Source organism: Ictidomys tridecemlineatus, chromosome 16 (genome assembly GCF_052094955.1).
Source record: "Ictidomys tridecemlineatus isolate mIctTri1 chromosome 16, mIctTri1.hap1, whole genome shotgun sequence".
Classification (NCBI taxonomy): domain Eukaryota; kingdom Metazoa; phylum Chordata; class Mammalia; order Rodentia; family Sciuridae; genus Ictidomys; species Ictidomys tridecemlineatus.
The window spans coordinates 21,230,035-21,245,749 of record NC_135492.1 but is presented as its reverse complement, the minus strand read 5'-3'; the positions used below and the strand labels follow the sequence as shown (position 1 = coordinate 21,245,749).

The window sequence follows — 15,715 nt, the reverse complement described above, 5'->3', positions numbered from 1 at the left end:
GGTTTGCCCAGCTGGAGAATGACTTGGGTTCTGGACATTTCCTCACATTAGGTTAGATTGTGTGGCCTCCTATGGAGAACTACTTGAGAACAACACAAGCTGTGATATATGTGAAACTTCTTTATGGTGTATTTAATTTTTTATATAATTATCTTTATCCCATCCTACTGTGGGTTTCTGTTATTTCTTTCTGGAGGATAAACACGCAAAAGGCTTGCTATATTTGTTTTGGTGGTAGCTCCACCCCTTTATTTGTCTAAACAGTTTCTCTTCCTGGTACTCATGCTGTTGCTGTTAACCATTTATTGCCTAACATAACAGTACCTTGCTCTCAGGGACCTAAGTTTATTTTGATGACTGGGGCAACCTTTACTTAAATACTACTAACACTTAAAGAGCAATACAGACTGGAGTGTAATTAAGTGCCCAAATATGTGGCTCAAGGGTAAGAATCACCAGCCTTTCAACATAATGAAGCCTGTGTGGTGAAGAAAATGACTGTTCGTCCTGGCAGAACCCCTTGTCCCTCTCTCCCACATATAGGCACCTTTATCTCAGAGACTCCTAGTTCTTTCACCCCAAACTTCTTTGACTCATGCCTTCCTCCCTGCATCTGAGCCCAGCAGAGAATATGGGGGAATAGGGCTTGATGCCCGCTTGGCTGGCATGCTGGTTTATGTCTCTGCCAGTCTCTGGGAAGTGCTGGATGAGCTGCCCTAGTCCAGCTGCAGCTGACCCAAAGCACTTCTGCTTTTCAATAAGTCTTGAGGCTGTGGAGGGTGGGAGTAGCCTCCAGTGCTAGGGAGTATCCCCAGCAGAGGTTCAGAGGTCCTCCTGGGCTGTTTGGGGGCCCTTGGAGATGGTCACATTCAGATACTGGCTGGAAGCCAGGGGAGGGAGCTTGGGGTAAGGGGAGGGCCCTGAGGGAGGGTTCAGACTCCTTAGTAAAGAGTTAATGTGAAGAGGAGGAGGGGATAAGAGGAAGAGAACGAAGGGAAGGCTCAGGTAGGGAAAGAACAGCGGAGAGAAGCCTGGTAGGGGAAAGGGAGCTTGCAGGAGCAGGGGTTCAGAGGTAGGGAGCTTCCCACTTCTGCACCCTTGTCGCAGGGCCGCCAACATCCAGCCGCGGCGGGGACTTTCAGTTTCATTTCCACGGACCCTCCTGCCTGGGCAGCAGCCGCCACTACGATGCCCAATATGTTCAGCTGCCGGCAGCTCCGGGGAGACGGGCCAGTGCTTCCTAGTCGTAGGAGGACTGGACATGGAGACAGATCGCAAGCAGCTGCGAACCATTTATAACCCCGACTTCAAGATCAGGTAAGGGCCTACGCACCCCAGGCCTGAATCGTGGGCCCTGCCTACCTCTGCTGCCTCCTGCCACTCCCCTCGCACTTCTCACTTTAGTGCAACCAAACTTTATGTGATACTAATCATCACTCACTATTACTGAGGTCTTCTATGTGCCAGGTGCCGGGCTAAGTGGCTTGCCGCAATGCTACTATCTTGGGTGAGGATCACAGCAACCTTTAAAAGAGGCAAGCCTTGCCATTCCCTTTTCATAAAGGAGGGAAGCAAGGCTCCCAGAGGTGCAGTAACGGCCCAGGTAGCAAGGTCACACCCCCTCACCTTGACTCACAGTGCCCTCCCTCTTTTGCCTGGGTAGTGCCCATTCATCTTTGGGAGACCTGTCTCCTCCCCTAGGCTGCCCTGGGAGCCTCAGAAGCTGCACTGCGGTCACACACTGGAATCTCTGGGTTCAGTCTGAGTGCTTCTCAAGGCAAATCTGGCCTACATCACCAAGACTCGGGTCAGGTTCTTCAAACTGGACCGCTGGACTGACTCCCGGCTCCCAGAAAAGAGGAGATATCAGCAAGCACCACAAGGAGATATCAGCAAGCACCACAAGTCACTGCTAGCCAAGAACTTTTATGACAGGTGTGTGTCCGTGTATGTCCGTGTGTGTGTGTGTGTGTGTGTGTGTGTGTGTGTTTGTTGGTGCACACACACTTGCTTGTGAGGGGTGCTCAGGGCATGGGGGAAGGGGCTGTCTAACCAAGAAAAGAGTAATTTGCTCAGGTTGTGGGGAGGCCTCTTCCTTAAGGAATGGGGGAAGCAGGTGGGGGGCTTGGCTGCAGGTGGGAGCATGGCTGGCACTCTCCCCAGGGCATTCCCCATCCCAGGCCCCTCCTGCCCTGGCCCCCACCCTTGACTCCCACTCTCCCCAGGGCTGAGTATCTTCACGGGAAGCATGGGGTGAATGTGGAAGTCCAGGGGCCCCAAGAAGCACAAGATGAGCAGCTCCTTATCTGCCTGGATTTGAACCACAAGGAGGTGCTGACCCTGAGGCTCCGGAACAGAGGAAACAAAACCTGCTACCCTCAGTCACCTCTTCCCTCTCTGCTAGACACCCCAGTTTGCCTTCTACTATGGTGACCAGAAGCTGCCCTGCCTGCTGGGCCCTGGTGAGTAGCTTTCCAAAGGAAAGAACTCTGGTGGGCAGGGCTTGTCCTAGCAGGGCTGCAACTTTGGAGCACACACTGTGGCTGTCCAGAGGTCTCCTCTCAGGATGGGTCTGGATGGGGGAGTGTCGGGGTCAGTATGTTGGTGGGAGGGTCTCTGCCTTTCCTCCCCCCTCCCATTCACTCAGCCTTCTTTCTGCAGGTGAATGCTATGAGTTGCATGTGCAATGTAAGACCAGCTTTGTGGGCTACTTTCCAGCCACGGTGCTCTGGGAGCTGCTGGGAGTCAGGATCAGAAGAAGCTGGCACTTTCTACATTTCCCGTTTCTTGGCTGCCATTGCCCACAGCCCTCTGGCTGCACAATTGAAGCCCACGACTCCCTTCAAGCGCACCTGGATCACTGGAAACCCTGTGTTGACCAACCGGATAGAGGAAGGAGAAAGACCTGACTTGTAAGCCCTCCATCCAGACCTGATGGGTCTTGGCATGTCTTTATCACAACAGTGTGGGCCCTTGGGAAAAGCCCAGAGCTGGGAACCAGGGGCCCCTTTATTCCCTCCTCTGGGCTCAGAAAAATTTTTCTGCCTAGGAAGCAAATTGCAGGACAGTAGCAGGAACAAGGACAGTATAAAAACATTTTTTAAGAAGTGTTTTCACTGTGTAATGAATTATCAGGCAGCCCATTATAGACAGACACACCTCTCTCTATCTCTCTCTCTCTCTCTCTCTCTCTCTCTCTCTCTCTCTCTCTCTCTCTCTCTCTCATAGCATTGGGGATCAAAATCATGCATGCTAAGCCCATGTTCTACCCAGTCCCCTCTCTTCTCTTTTTAAATTAAAAAAATTGGTAGTACAGGAATTGAAATCAGGAACACTTTACTACTGAGTTATAGGCCCAGTCCTTTTTATTTTGAGACAGAGTCTTGCTACGTTGTTGAGACTGGCCTTGAACTTTTGATCCTTCTGTCTCAGCCTCCTGAGGTGCTGGGATTATTGCCATGCACCACCGCACCCAGATCTCTCTCTTTTTTTAAAACAACTTTACTGAAATAATTCACATATCATACAGGTCAGTGATTTTTTTAGTATGTTCACAGATATGTGCAACCATTATTATAGTCAGTTTTAGAACATTTTATTATGCCAAAGAAGAGCGACCCAATACCCTTCAGCTTCCACCCTTTTATCACTCACCCACCTGCTCAGTGCTTAGCAGCCACTCACTTTATCTCTGTCTCCATAAATTTCCCTATGCTGGACGTCATGTGAATGGACTCATGTGTAAACATCTTTTCGACATAGTTAGCTAGTTACAAAATACTGTAGGACTTTCACAGTTAGATAATTGTTCACTTTTATTTAATAATGTATAGGTGCCAGGTGCAGTGGCACATTCCTATAATCCCGGTGACTTAGGAGGCTGAGGCAGAAGAATTACAAGTTTGAAGCCAGCCTCAGCAACTTTGTGAGGCCCTACGCAACTTACTGAGACCCTGTTTGAAAACCAAAATTAAAAAGGGCTGGCTGTGGATGTGGCTGAGTGGTAAAGTGCCCCTGGGTTCAATTTCTAGTACCTCAAAACAAAAACTATATATATATATATTAACCTGGAAGCCTGAATACCCCCCAAAATTAACATTGGCTGTCTCAGGATGGTAAAAATGTTATACTTTTTTGCCAGATTCTTTTTTAATAATGAAAATGTATTATAAATAATATTTTTTAAATATTCCAAGTATTGGGCTTTCCAAAATTGGTCCAGCCATGGACTGAGCAGCCACATGAGCTAGTGAGCTCCATGTCCTTGGGCAGAGGCTGCCAACCACCCTTTGGCAATGGCATCACAGGGGTCCTTGTGCATCCTCCACGGAGGGGCATTCCCAGAGTCTTGAAGGTGACAAGTTCAATGTTTATGAAAGCTTTTCCCCCGACTTCTGCAGTGCTAAAGGCTATGACTTGAAGCTAAGTATGGAACTGGGGACCTAGTACCCACCCCCATGCCTCAGGCAGCTGCTCCCCATCCGTCTTCAGGGAACAAGTATCTTCACTGCCTCAAAGGAGATTGCTGAGATCAAGTAAGTGCCTCCCCTCGATACCCCACTCCCGTCTTCTCTCTCCCTGCTGGCCTCTGCCTGTTGCTTTGGATGTCTGTCCAGCCTCCCAGGCTCTATTCATTCACCCTTGCTGAGTATGCCCTCTTGCCAGGTGCTGTTCCAAATGAGCCTTGCCCATTCTGGTGGGGAACAGTGAGCACTGATCATTTCTTTTATTTTTTCTTGTACATTCCATATTCTGGTGAGTGCTTTGAAGAACTCAAGTAATGCTAAAGTAAAACCAAAGCAGGACAAGGGGATGAATTGGTGATGTTTTACAGAGAGCATTCAGTCCTGGCCTCTTTGAGGAGGTGACATTTGAACAGAGGGTGACACTTGAACAGAGAATGACATTTGAATGAGGTTAGGGTGTGAGTCATGGAAGGAAGATCTGGGGAAGAATGTTTCCGCCATAAGATCTACCACGGATACTCAAGTCAGGTCTGAGGTTGGATCAAGGACATCGGAGGAAGCAAGAGTTGGGGCTCCCTTCTTCAAGGCCTCTGACCCAATCCATTTCTCTGTCCTTCTGGTCTTCTCTGATTCCTGGTGTGTTCCTAGTTGCAAATGGGAGAGGGTAAATGCTCCTGGTCATGGGGGTGCTTGACCTGTCCCTTTCCTGCCCTTCCCACTTCATCCTCCAACCATCACTGCCAGGGCCCAGCTGGAGACAGCCCTGACGTAGAGGAACTATGAGGTGAAACTCTGACTGCTGCTGCACCTGGAGGAGCTGCAGATGGAGCACGAAATCTGGCACTATGACCTGGAATCGGTGCCCATGACCTGGGACTCCGTGGACCAGAACCCCAGGCTGCTCACTCTGGAGGTTGGGGCTCAGATCAGGTGCAGGGAGGGCAGGCTCAAGTCAGCCAACCTCTATAGGCCATTCCTAAATACAGGGCAAACTAGAAGAAGGATGAAATGGTTCCTGTCCCAGAGGGGTCAGCAAGGGGTAGGGTGGGCATCCTTTGCCCAAAATGGTGTCAGAGCAGGACATTGGAGTTTTAATCTAGACTTTACTACTACTGGCTGTGTGATCTTGGGCAAGATCCTTGCTTTCTCTGAGCCATAGGTTCCTTATCTAAAAAGCACAGAGCTGGACTGGATAATTCTTAGGCCCCTTTCTAGCACACAGATTTTGAATGTGTGTACCTTAGACCAGAATTGCCCATGAGAATGAATTTCTCCACACAAATGCAGGTGGGAAGAGAGAACAAGGATGATCAGGGCAAGATGACTACAGGAGATGAGTTTTAACAATATTTTAAAGGCAGAGTAGAACTGAGCTGGTGAGAGGGCAGCTGAGTAGAGTGGGAAGTGTCTGCCAGGCCTTAAACTAGCACCCTGGAGTTCTGAACCTGTGAGCAGCTGGGGAAGGTTGTATTCTTCCTCTCCCCACAACTCCTGTCTGGTGGGAGAGGAAGGGAAATAGGGAAAACGCAGCTCTCTGAGTCTTGGGTTAGAAGGCCAGAGCCTCAGTTCTCGTCCCTCAGAGATCTGGAGAGCCTGGGGGTTGGGTCCTTCAGTGACCATGCTTGGGACAGAAGCTTGCTTACGTTCACACCCTGTAGGTTCCTGGTGTGACCGAGAGCCACCCCTCAGTGCTGCGGAGGGACCACCTGTTTTCCCTCTGTCCTCTGAGATACATCAGGAGGACCCCATAACCTACAAGGGCTTCATGCACAAGGTGGAACTGGACCATGTCAAACTGAGCTTTTCCATGAGGTGGGTGTTGGGGGAACCCTTCTTCAGTCTTCTCCCTCAGGCCAGGGGAGATGAGAGGCTTTCTTCTAAGATGAGTGGATCCCAAGCACAGGGCAGGGGCTTTTCTTCCAGGGAACTCTGAGCTACCTCAGCAGCTGCCTCTCCTAGGGAGCTTTTATGGAAGTCTTGGAAAGAGGGAGTGTAGCAGAGGGAGGTGGAGGGAGGTCCTGGCTTTTTACTGTCTGGCCTACCTAACTGGAACTACTCTACCTTTCTCCCTATCCAAACCCTCCTGAACCGATTTGTGGATGGGCTGACCTTCAAGGTGAACTTCATCTTCAACCGCCAGCCCCTGCAGGTCCAGCATCGGGCCCTGGAACTGACAGGGTGCTGGCTGCTGTGGTCCATGCTTTTTCCTGTGGCCTCCTGTGGGGTCCTGCTGCTGCCCTCAGATGTGAAGCTCAAGTGAGACTGAGGGCAGGGGACTCCAGGGCTGGTTGGAGTGTGGGGCTTGGGGATGGAGTCTTAGAGGCCTCTGGGATGCTGGCTGGATAAGTTGAAGTTCGGATTCCTGGCCTCCCTGCCAGGCTGTATGACTGGAGTCTGGAGTCACACCCAGAGCAGCTGCAGGCAATAAAGCACATTGTTATGGACACCACACATCCAGCCCCCTACATCATCTTTGGGCCTCCAGGCACTGGCAAGACTGTCACATTAGTAGAGGCCATTAAGCAGGTGAGGCTTGAGGATAAACCTGGGACCTATATCCTTGACTCCCCCAGATGGAGCGGTTTTCTCCAAATTCTGATTTCCTTCATCTCCCTGAAAGTTCTTGTTTCTCAGCAGCCATCAAAAGTAGGTGGGGGAGGGCTAGGGCTGTAGCTCAGTGGCAGAGCACTTGCCTGGCATGGGTGAGGCACTGGGTTCAATCCTTAGCATCACATAAAAATAAACAGGTAAAATAAAGGCATTCTGTCCATCTACAACTACAATTTTTTTTTAAAAAAGTGGGGAGCTAGAGTCAGTGTGGCTGTTGAGCACTGTTGGGTAGGTTGGGCACTGTGTGGCTCTTGGAGTGACTTTTTGCATTTTGGTATTCATAGACTTGTGTGTTTTATTGCAGTTGTTGTCCCACGTCAAAGTGCTAATTGAACTAGCAGGGCTCCAGGATAGAACTTGTCATTTATATCACTGCCTCCCTTGGCTGTGGGAGGCAGATGCTTCACTGCCCCAGTGTGAGTCACCAGAGTTTGGGAAACTGCTTCCCACACTCTACCTGTCTGCATCTCAGGTGGTGAAGCACTTGCCCGAAGCTCACATCCTAGCCTGCATTCTATCCAACTCGGGTGCTGACCTTCTCTGTCAGCGGCTCTGGGTCCACCTGCCCAGCTCCATCTACTGCCTCCTGGCCCCCAGCAGGGACATCCACATGGTACCTGAAGACATTAAGGTCAGGGAAGTGCAGAGGGTCAAGGGATGGCAGATATCTGGGAGACTCTAAGGGTAAACCAGAAAAGTAGGGAGACTTGGATCCTCATCCTTGGGTGGGTGAGAACCCTCTCTGGGCCTCAGTTTCCATGTCTATAAAGTGGCCCAGTGCCAGAGTGAGGGTGGGCATGGGTAGAGCCAAGCTGATGCCTCATGTTGCTTCACAATCCACAGCCCTACTGTAACAGGGATGCGAAAAAGGGGGAGTATGTGTTTCCTGCCAAGAAGGAACTGCAGGAATATTGCATCTTAATTACCACTCTCATCATGGCCAGCAGGTGGAGAATGTGTGTGTAAATAAAAGGGTAGTGGGCTGGGAAGATGGGGAAGGGTTTTCAGTGGGTGAGTGAGGGATCAGATTGGGTGAGCATTCAGGTTTGGTAGTTGGGTGCCTGGGGATGACCCTGTCTGGCCTGACACCTCCCAGGTTGGTATAAGACCAGTTTCCCATTGATCACTTCACACACATCTTCATCGATGATGCTGGCCACTGCATGGAACCTGAGAGTCTGGTGGCCATAGTAGGTGAGCGGCTCAGAGTGGGGTACAGGTGTGCCACCCTGCATGGGGAGATCCCATCACTTACCTTTCTCCTCATACCACCTTTGCCTTCTCGGACTGATGGAAGTTAAGGAAACAGGCAATCCAGGAGGGCAACTGGTGCTGGCTGGAGACCCTTGACAGCTGGGACCTGTGCTGCAGTCCCCACTGACACAGAAGTATGGGCTGGTGTACTCGCTGCTGGAATGGCTGCTCACCTACAATGCCCTGTACAAGAAGGGCCCTGATGGCTATGACCAAGCTCATCACCTCAGTTCATAACCAAGCTGCTATGAAACTACAGATATGCCCACACCCTCATCTCCCTCCACTGCTAGCCCATGCCTTCGTACCCATTGTGCTCCAGCAGGAGGCTGTGGTCTGCACTCCTGGTGCTCTGTGCCTCTGTGATGCAGAAAGGAGTATAGACTGGAAGGTCGGAGGCCTCCTTTAGCTAGTGGTTTTATTCTGAACTACTGAGATTATCTAGATATGGGGATGGTCAGACACCAGGATTTGTCTCATGTCTGTCTCGGATGGCATTTCCAGGCAATCCAAGGAGAAATGAGAAAAAGAATAGTTTTTCATAAACATATTATCAGATTAGAGGGCTAGACAGGGTTGTTTGTTTTGCAGTGGTGGGGATTGAACCCAGGCTCTCACACATGCTAGGCACATTCTACCACTGAGTTACATAGCCAGCTCTGTTTTGTTTTGTTTTGTTTTAAGAGTCTCTTTGTTCCCCAGGCTGGCCTCAGGCAGTCCTCCTGCCTCAGCCTCCTGAATAGCTAGCTGGACCTACAAGCACACAGAACCACACCCTGTTTATATACTTCTTTTACTGAATAAGTTTAGACATTAAAAATGCTTGGATGAGTACCATATAGGACAGTTGCAGAAAGGAAATGTTATTGTGTCGTTACTACTTTTATTTTTGGATTTAACATATTATCTCAAATAAGGGTAATGGGAAGTGATACATTGTTTCTGTACTGACCTTCCTTGGCAAAATTGAAAGCTGAGTCCCTAATTTCTTAGTTTTTCTTTTTCTTTCTTTTTTTTTTTTTTTTGAGGGATAGAGTGTGCCAGGGATTGAACTGGGCACATGACCACTGAGCCACATCTCCAGGCCTATTTTGTATTTTTTAGAGACAGGGTCTTACTGAGTTGCTTAAGTGCCTTGATTTTTGCTAAGGCTGGCTTTGAACTGGTCATCCTCCTTCCTCTGCCTCCAAAGCCACTGCGATTACAGGCATGCACCACCATGCCTGGCAAATCTTAGTTTTTAAAAGTAATTTGAAAAAAATAATAATAATTTCACTGTTCACTGGATCCCTATGGACCCACAAGTTCTGCTTTATGTGGTGTGCAATGCCTGGCAGGAGAGCTTGCAGGTGAATGTGTCCTGCTATGCAGAAAGCAGGAAGCAAGATGCTCATGTGTGGACCTAAAGCCTGTCCCCCAAGGGCAGGACAAAAGTAATCCAGGCCTTGGTCTAGCTCTCCCTCCCTCCTGCCTCTCAGGTCCCATCCCACCATCCTGGACATTCCCAACCAACTCTACTACGATGGAGAGCTACAGGCCTGTGCAGATGTGGTGGATCAAGAGTGCTTCTCCCGCTGACAGGGTCTGCCTCAACAGGTGAGGCTGGAAAGAGCAGGACTCAGGCCCCCACCCCCATATCTTGATTGTTTACTGAAGGTAGGAAAAGGCTCCACTGAACACCAGGGGTCCCTCCAGTTGTCACCTTGGCCTAAGCTTCCTTATTGCCTGCAAGGGTTTTGGAGTGGGAGGGAAGGGAAACAGGGAAGTCCAGTTGAGGGTTTCTTCTAACCTATGACCAGGGATTTCCCATCATCTTTCATAGTGTGATGGACAAAGATGAGCATGAGTGCAATAGCCCATCCTTCTTCAACCCTGAAGAGGCTGCCATGGTGACCTCCTACCTGAGCTGCTCCTGGCCCCTTCCTCTAAGAAGGGGAAAGCCTGCCTGAGCCCACAAAGCATTGGAGTCATCTCGCCATTACCGGAAGCAGGTCAGGCCCTCAGTTCCCAGCAAGGATGGGTCCTCCCCCAGGTGATACCTCTGGAACAGCCCTGGCCTCTGCTGGCCCTATATCTCAGAAGAGTGCAGAGGTCAGCTTCCTCCTCCCTCTTTGCTCCCCAGCTCTCTGGCCTCCTTCCTGCCTGGTTCCTCTTGAATTGAGGTGACTGCATAAGAGAAAGATGCCTTTCCCTTCATTCCAGGTGGAAAAATCCATTATTGCATCACCAAACTTGACAGGGAGCTTCAGAGACTGGAAGGACTTGAAGGTGACTCACTACTTCACATTCACTCTCACCTTCTTTGTACCCTTCTTTTTCCCAAATCAGAGACCTCAGCTCCTGTGCCACTGCTTCAGTCTGGCCCATGTCCTTGTCCCACCTCCACTGCCTTGGACAGAACTGGGTTTTTCCCCATCCTCTTGCTCCTCAAAGCTCCAGCTTATAGTTCTGGCATGGGATCAGGAAGCCTGCATGTTTAACAACCTCCCACATCACTGTGATTGGGCAGGTTTGAGGTCTTTGCCCTAAGAATGAAGTCCAAATGCCACAGCCTACCCCCATTTGTCATGTGATATTGTCACCTCATCTCCACCCTCAGTAGCTTAACACTTGCTCTGAGATGGTGATTCTTAATACAGAGAAAAATCACCTGGAGGGATTTTAATACTACCAGGGCCCCTCCCAGCCAATTAACACTGATATCTGGGGGCAGAGCCAGGGCACTAGTATTTTTTTACAGCTCCTCAGGTACAAGCCTGAAACCTACTCTTTTGAGATTTGGAGACATCTGCCTTGGAAAATTCTGATCAGGAAGTCTGGGTTAGGGCCCAAGGTTCTATAGTCTTAACAAGTACTTGCTGATTATCTCCAGGAAAGTTTTAGAAACACTCTTTTTATTTACTGTGTTCTTTGAAACACTGTTTGCTTTGTTCTGATGACTTTACAGGCCCGAATCCCAGAGCTAGCTTTACTCTTGAGGCTTGTGCTTCCAGACATGCCTCCTGTCCCCTGTGGCAGCACTCACCCACTGATTGACAATTGCCCAGTGTACCCTCCTTGCAGCTCAAGCGCCATGTGGCAGACATCCCTTAAGTTCCCCTTGAACCCACCTATTCTCACGCCCTGCCTCTATCTCTTCTAGGTGGACTCTGTGGAGGAATTCCAAGGCCAAGAATGCAGCGTGGTCTTCATCTCTACTGTGCGAAGCAGACAGAGGTTTGTGCAGCTGGATCTGTTCTTTAACCTGGGTTTCCTTAAGAACCCCAAGGTTGGAGGGCTGGTGGGTGTGGCAGGAATTCTTCCTTCCTCTGGCCTTTCCTTCCCATGACCCCACCACTTCTTCCTTCCAGAGGTTCAACGTGGCTGTGACCTGGGCCAAAGCTTTGCTCATCATAGTGGGCAACCCCATTCTCTTGGGCCATGACCCCGACTGGAAAGCGTGAGCATTCCTGCCCTGTAATCCCTCATGGTTGCCACAAGCCCCAGCTTAGGCAGCTGTATCTTCATTAGTACCTGTTTATGGCTCAATCCTCAGGATCAGTTAATCTTCATAAAACCTCCATCTTATTTGTAAGTGAGCTGACATTTAGAGCTTGAGCAACCAAAGCTCAGATGTGGCAGGACCCAGGCCTCGCCTCCAGCCTGTGCTGGTACTCCTCATCCAGGCCTGCAGAGCTCTGTGTGTCAACACCTCTGTACCCCACAGATTCCTGAAGTTCTGTAAAGAAAACAGAGGGTATACAGGGTGTCCCTTTCCTGCCAAACTGGACCTACAGAATGGACAGAACTTACTTCAAGATCTGAGCAAGCTCAGCCCCTCTACCTTAGGTATGACTAGGCCAGGGTGGACCAGGCAGGGGACAGTGGTGGAAGAGAAGGTAAAGAAGACAAACCATACCTCCTTTCTTTCTAGGGCCCCATGGTCATGACTACCTCCCCCAGGAGTGGGAGAGTAAAGGGGGCCTGTCCCTGCAAGTGGAGCCCCAGTGGAGGAATGAGCTCTGAAGACACAGCTGCCTGCCTTCTCATACCAAGCCAAGCCTTAGCCCGCTGCACCCAATCCTGAACCAGAATCCAGCTGGGCTGCCACTCTAAGGGACAGGAAGGCTGGGGGATGGTGTTTACAACCAAGCCATTCCACCCCTTCCACTGCTGGGGAGAATGACACATCAAGCTGCTTGTTAGCATTGTTATGGGGGAAGGGGAAGGAAGAAAAACTCTGAAAACAAAAAATCTTATTCTATGCAAAATCCTCTAGATCATGTCTCCTCTTCTTGGGCCCAGCTTCCTGTGTCCCCAAGCTGACCTGCAAGAGGCTGAGACTGTCACACCCTGTCCAGGGCCACATCTCCTCACAGCCTCCATGTCCAGGGGAGGAAACTCAGTGGGAAGCCACCCACCAGTTACTAAATTTAGTCCAGACTAGAGACCATGCCCCTCACCTACCCCCCAGGCTAAGCCAGGCATGACCTCATCTCTGCTCCAAGACTCCACCCTTCCACCATAGTCCTGCCTTTGCCAACAGGGGGCCAGTCTGGCAAGCAACTTGGAAATGAAGAGAGAGATGGGACTCTGGGCTTGTAGCCAAGATAGGAACCAGACAAAGGAAATAGGAAGCTGCCACACACGTGTTGGAACCTGTGGCCTTTATTCATGACCCCCAACAAGTTCAGTCAGAGACAAGGCCCCTGCCCAAAGGAGAAACCCCAATCCACCTACCCTAGAAATGCTCCTCTGAGCCAGAAGTATATAAAGTGCTGGTGTGTGACCATCCTCTGGGGAGGGCCAAAGGGAGCAAGAGCCCTACCCCTGGACCAAGGCAGCAGGGAGAGGGACTGCTCAAGAAGGGCAGGCCACAGGCCCAGCTCCCAGAGGACAGGGAGGGAGAGCAGGCCTGCCACCACTCTGGGGGCTAGGGAAACGAAGCAATCCTGGGCATGAGGAAACTGGAAAAAGGAGCCTTCAGCATGGAGTCCTAAGGGTGGAGCTCAAGGGCATGTGGGTGATCCCTAAGCCACTGTGAAGGAAAAGGGCATCAGGAGCCGTGGGGATCTCAGAGAATGGGACAGCCCCTCTGGCACTTATTCTTGAGGACCTGGAGGCCAGCTTGAGTGACCATCTTGAAAACCTCCCGCAATCCCTCATAGGTTTTGGCAGAGCACTCAAGGCACTGATATGATTTGCCATATCCTGGCCTTCCTCAGATCCAATGGGTTCCTGAGAAGACAGAAGATAAGGCAGAGGAAGCTGTTGGCTAAGTGCACCTCACACCACATCACCCATAACAAATACCTCCTCCAGCCTTGAGCTTACAAAGCATCCAGGCCCTGGCTGCCCCAGGCATGGATCTAAACCTCATGTTTACATTAAAAGTTATCCCCAGACTAGCCCCTCCTCTCCCACCTAGTTGCAGACTCTATGGTCCACATATGTTTTGCCTGAATGTGTGTCAGCTACCTCCTAAATGACTACCTTCTCCATCATCCCCCCAACCCATCCTCTGCCTGCTGTCCCCAGTTTAAAACCTTGCCTTATATAATTATCCTCTCAAGATAGTCTCTATTCCATACCCTGGCAGCTTCATGTAATAAACTCTTCCTCTGGTCAGTGGGCCACTTAGTGAGACCCTGAATAAGCCAGATCCCTCACCCTCTAAGCCTTTCTTCAGCCATTGATGATGCCCTTCCTCCCCAGGTACACTGATGGCACAGTCTGCATACCCTAAGTGAAACATAAGCTGTCTCCCCATGGACAAGGACTTCCTTATTCATCTTAGTAGCCCAAATTCCAAAGACAGAATAATAAACTGGAATAAATTAAAATGCCAAGTGACCTTGGACAAGTCACTTCATTCTATGATCATCTGATTTGATACTGAGGTTCCTTCTGGTTCTTAGCAGGGCACACACATGGGAGAGGAGGAGGTAGATATCACTATGACTGCTTAACACAGGACAGTTGGCTGAAGAGAGAGCTCCTTTCTGCCCCAGATTGCAACCCCTCAGAGGGCACCTTCCTCCCCAGGGTTCCCCATCAGGCAGCCCCACCACCTGCTTCATCTTGGCCAGCTCTCTCCTGGTATGCTCATCTTGCCTCAAGTCCTTCTTATTCCCCACTAGGATGATGAGCGCATTGGGGCAGAAGTGCTTCACCTCCAGGGTCCACTTCTCAGGTATGTTTTCTGTACAGACATGTCCCAACAGTTTCCTCAGTTTAAGCATGTGGGCACTGGTCTTCCTTCCCATAGCAGTCTGAGGCTGATGGTCTCCTTTATACCTCAAAACCCGGTCCCTTGTAGCATATCCTCCCCCAAGCCCTTCCAAACACTGGAGATACCACAACAAAGGAGCCAGCAGAGCCTGTGCAGCCCTTGTGACTCCATCCCCACAGCCTCTGAAGATGGCTGACTCCAAAGCGTCTCCACCCGCTCTCTCCAAAGTCCTCACCCAGGCTGTCGGGGCTGTCAATGGAGAAGCACATGAGGATGACATCTGTGTCCAGATAGGAGAGAGGCTGAAGGCATTTATAGTCTTCTTGCCCTGCTGTGTCCCACAAAGCCAGCTCCACCTGACAAACGGGCAATACATAGCTGACCCCAAGGGCCCCAACCTACTACCCAGAGATCCTCTCAAACCACTAGTCCTGCTGTGTGCAAGGCACCATATTAATCACAGTCATAAAAAACTCAGTTGAGTTTTTCTTTAAAGTTCTAAGATGTAAACTGATGTACTGCTGCATACCTATAAACCAGCATTGTGGGAGGCTGAGGCAGAAAAATCGCCAAGTTCAAGGCCATCCTGGGGAACTTAACAAGATGCTGATTCAATTTGTTTAAAAAAGTAATAAGGGCTGGGGATGTAGTTCAATGGCAAAGTGCTGCTGGGTTCAACCCCTAGTAACCCCTCTCCCACAAAAATCACTAAAATGTGTTTGATTTTTGTGATCTCAGATGAATTGCTATCATGAATACCACTTTAATTCTCACATTCCTTTGGGGTAAGTCATGCCATCATCACCATTTTGTGGTGGTGGGGAGTTTAAACCCAGAAGCAAAGGGACTTGGCCCTGATTACACAGCGAGTATGTGGTAGAACCAGAGGATATATCCAGGTTTTCTTTGGGGTACTGGGGATTAACTCAGAGCCTCACACATGCTGGACATGTACTCTACCAATTAGCCACACTCCAGCCCTTTTTATTTTAGATAGGGTCTGGATAAGTTGCCCACACTGACCTCAAACTTGTGATCAATCTTCATGCTTCAGCCTCCTGAGTAGCTGGCATGATAGGCATGTACCTTCATATGTGACTATATTCAGGTTTTCTAAAAGTACAGTTTCATTTCTCAAATTTTACTTGTTCCCACAGGAAAATAAAACAAAAAT

General features: G+C 49.9%; 1 long non-coding RNA gene and 1 pseudogene across 1 annotated transcript; both read left to right on the top strand.

Annotated features, from left to right (window-relative positions):
- The first annotated feature begins 1,261 nt into the window (after positions 1-1,261).
- On the top strand, positions 1,262-10,015 carry LOC144371245 (helicase MOV-10-like; annotated as a pseudogene).
- A 1,456-nt stretch (positions 10,016-11,471) lies between these two features.
- LOC144371494 (uncharacterized) lies at positions 11,472-13,270 on the top strand. The gene is made up of 3 exons (XR_013431464.1): positions 11,472-11,546; positions 11,681-12,158; positions 12,244-13,270. It is a non-coding gene; the product is annotated as an uncharacterized LOC144371494 (long non-coding RNA).
- The last annotated feature ends 2,445 nt before the right edge of the window (positions 13,271-15,715 follow it).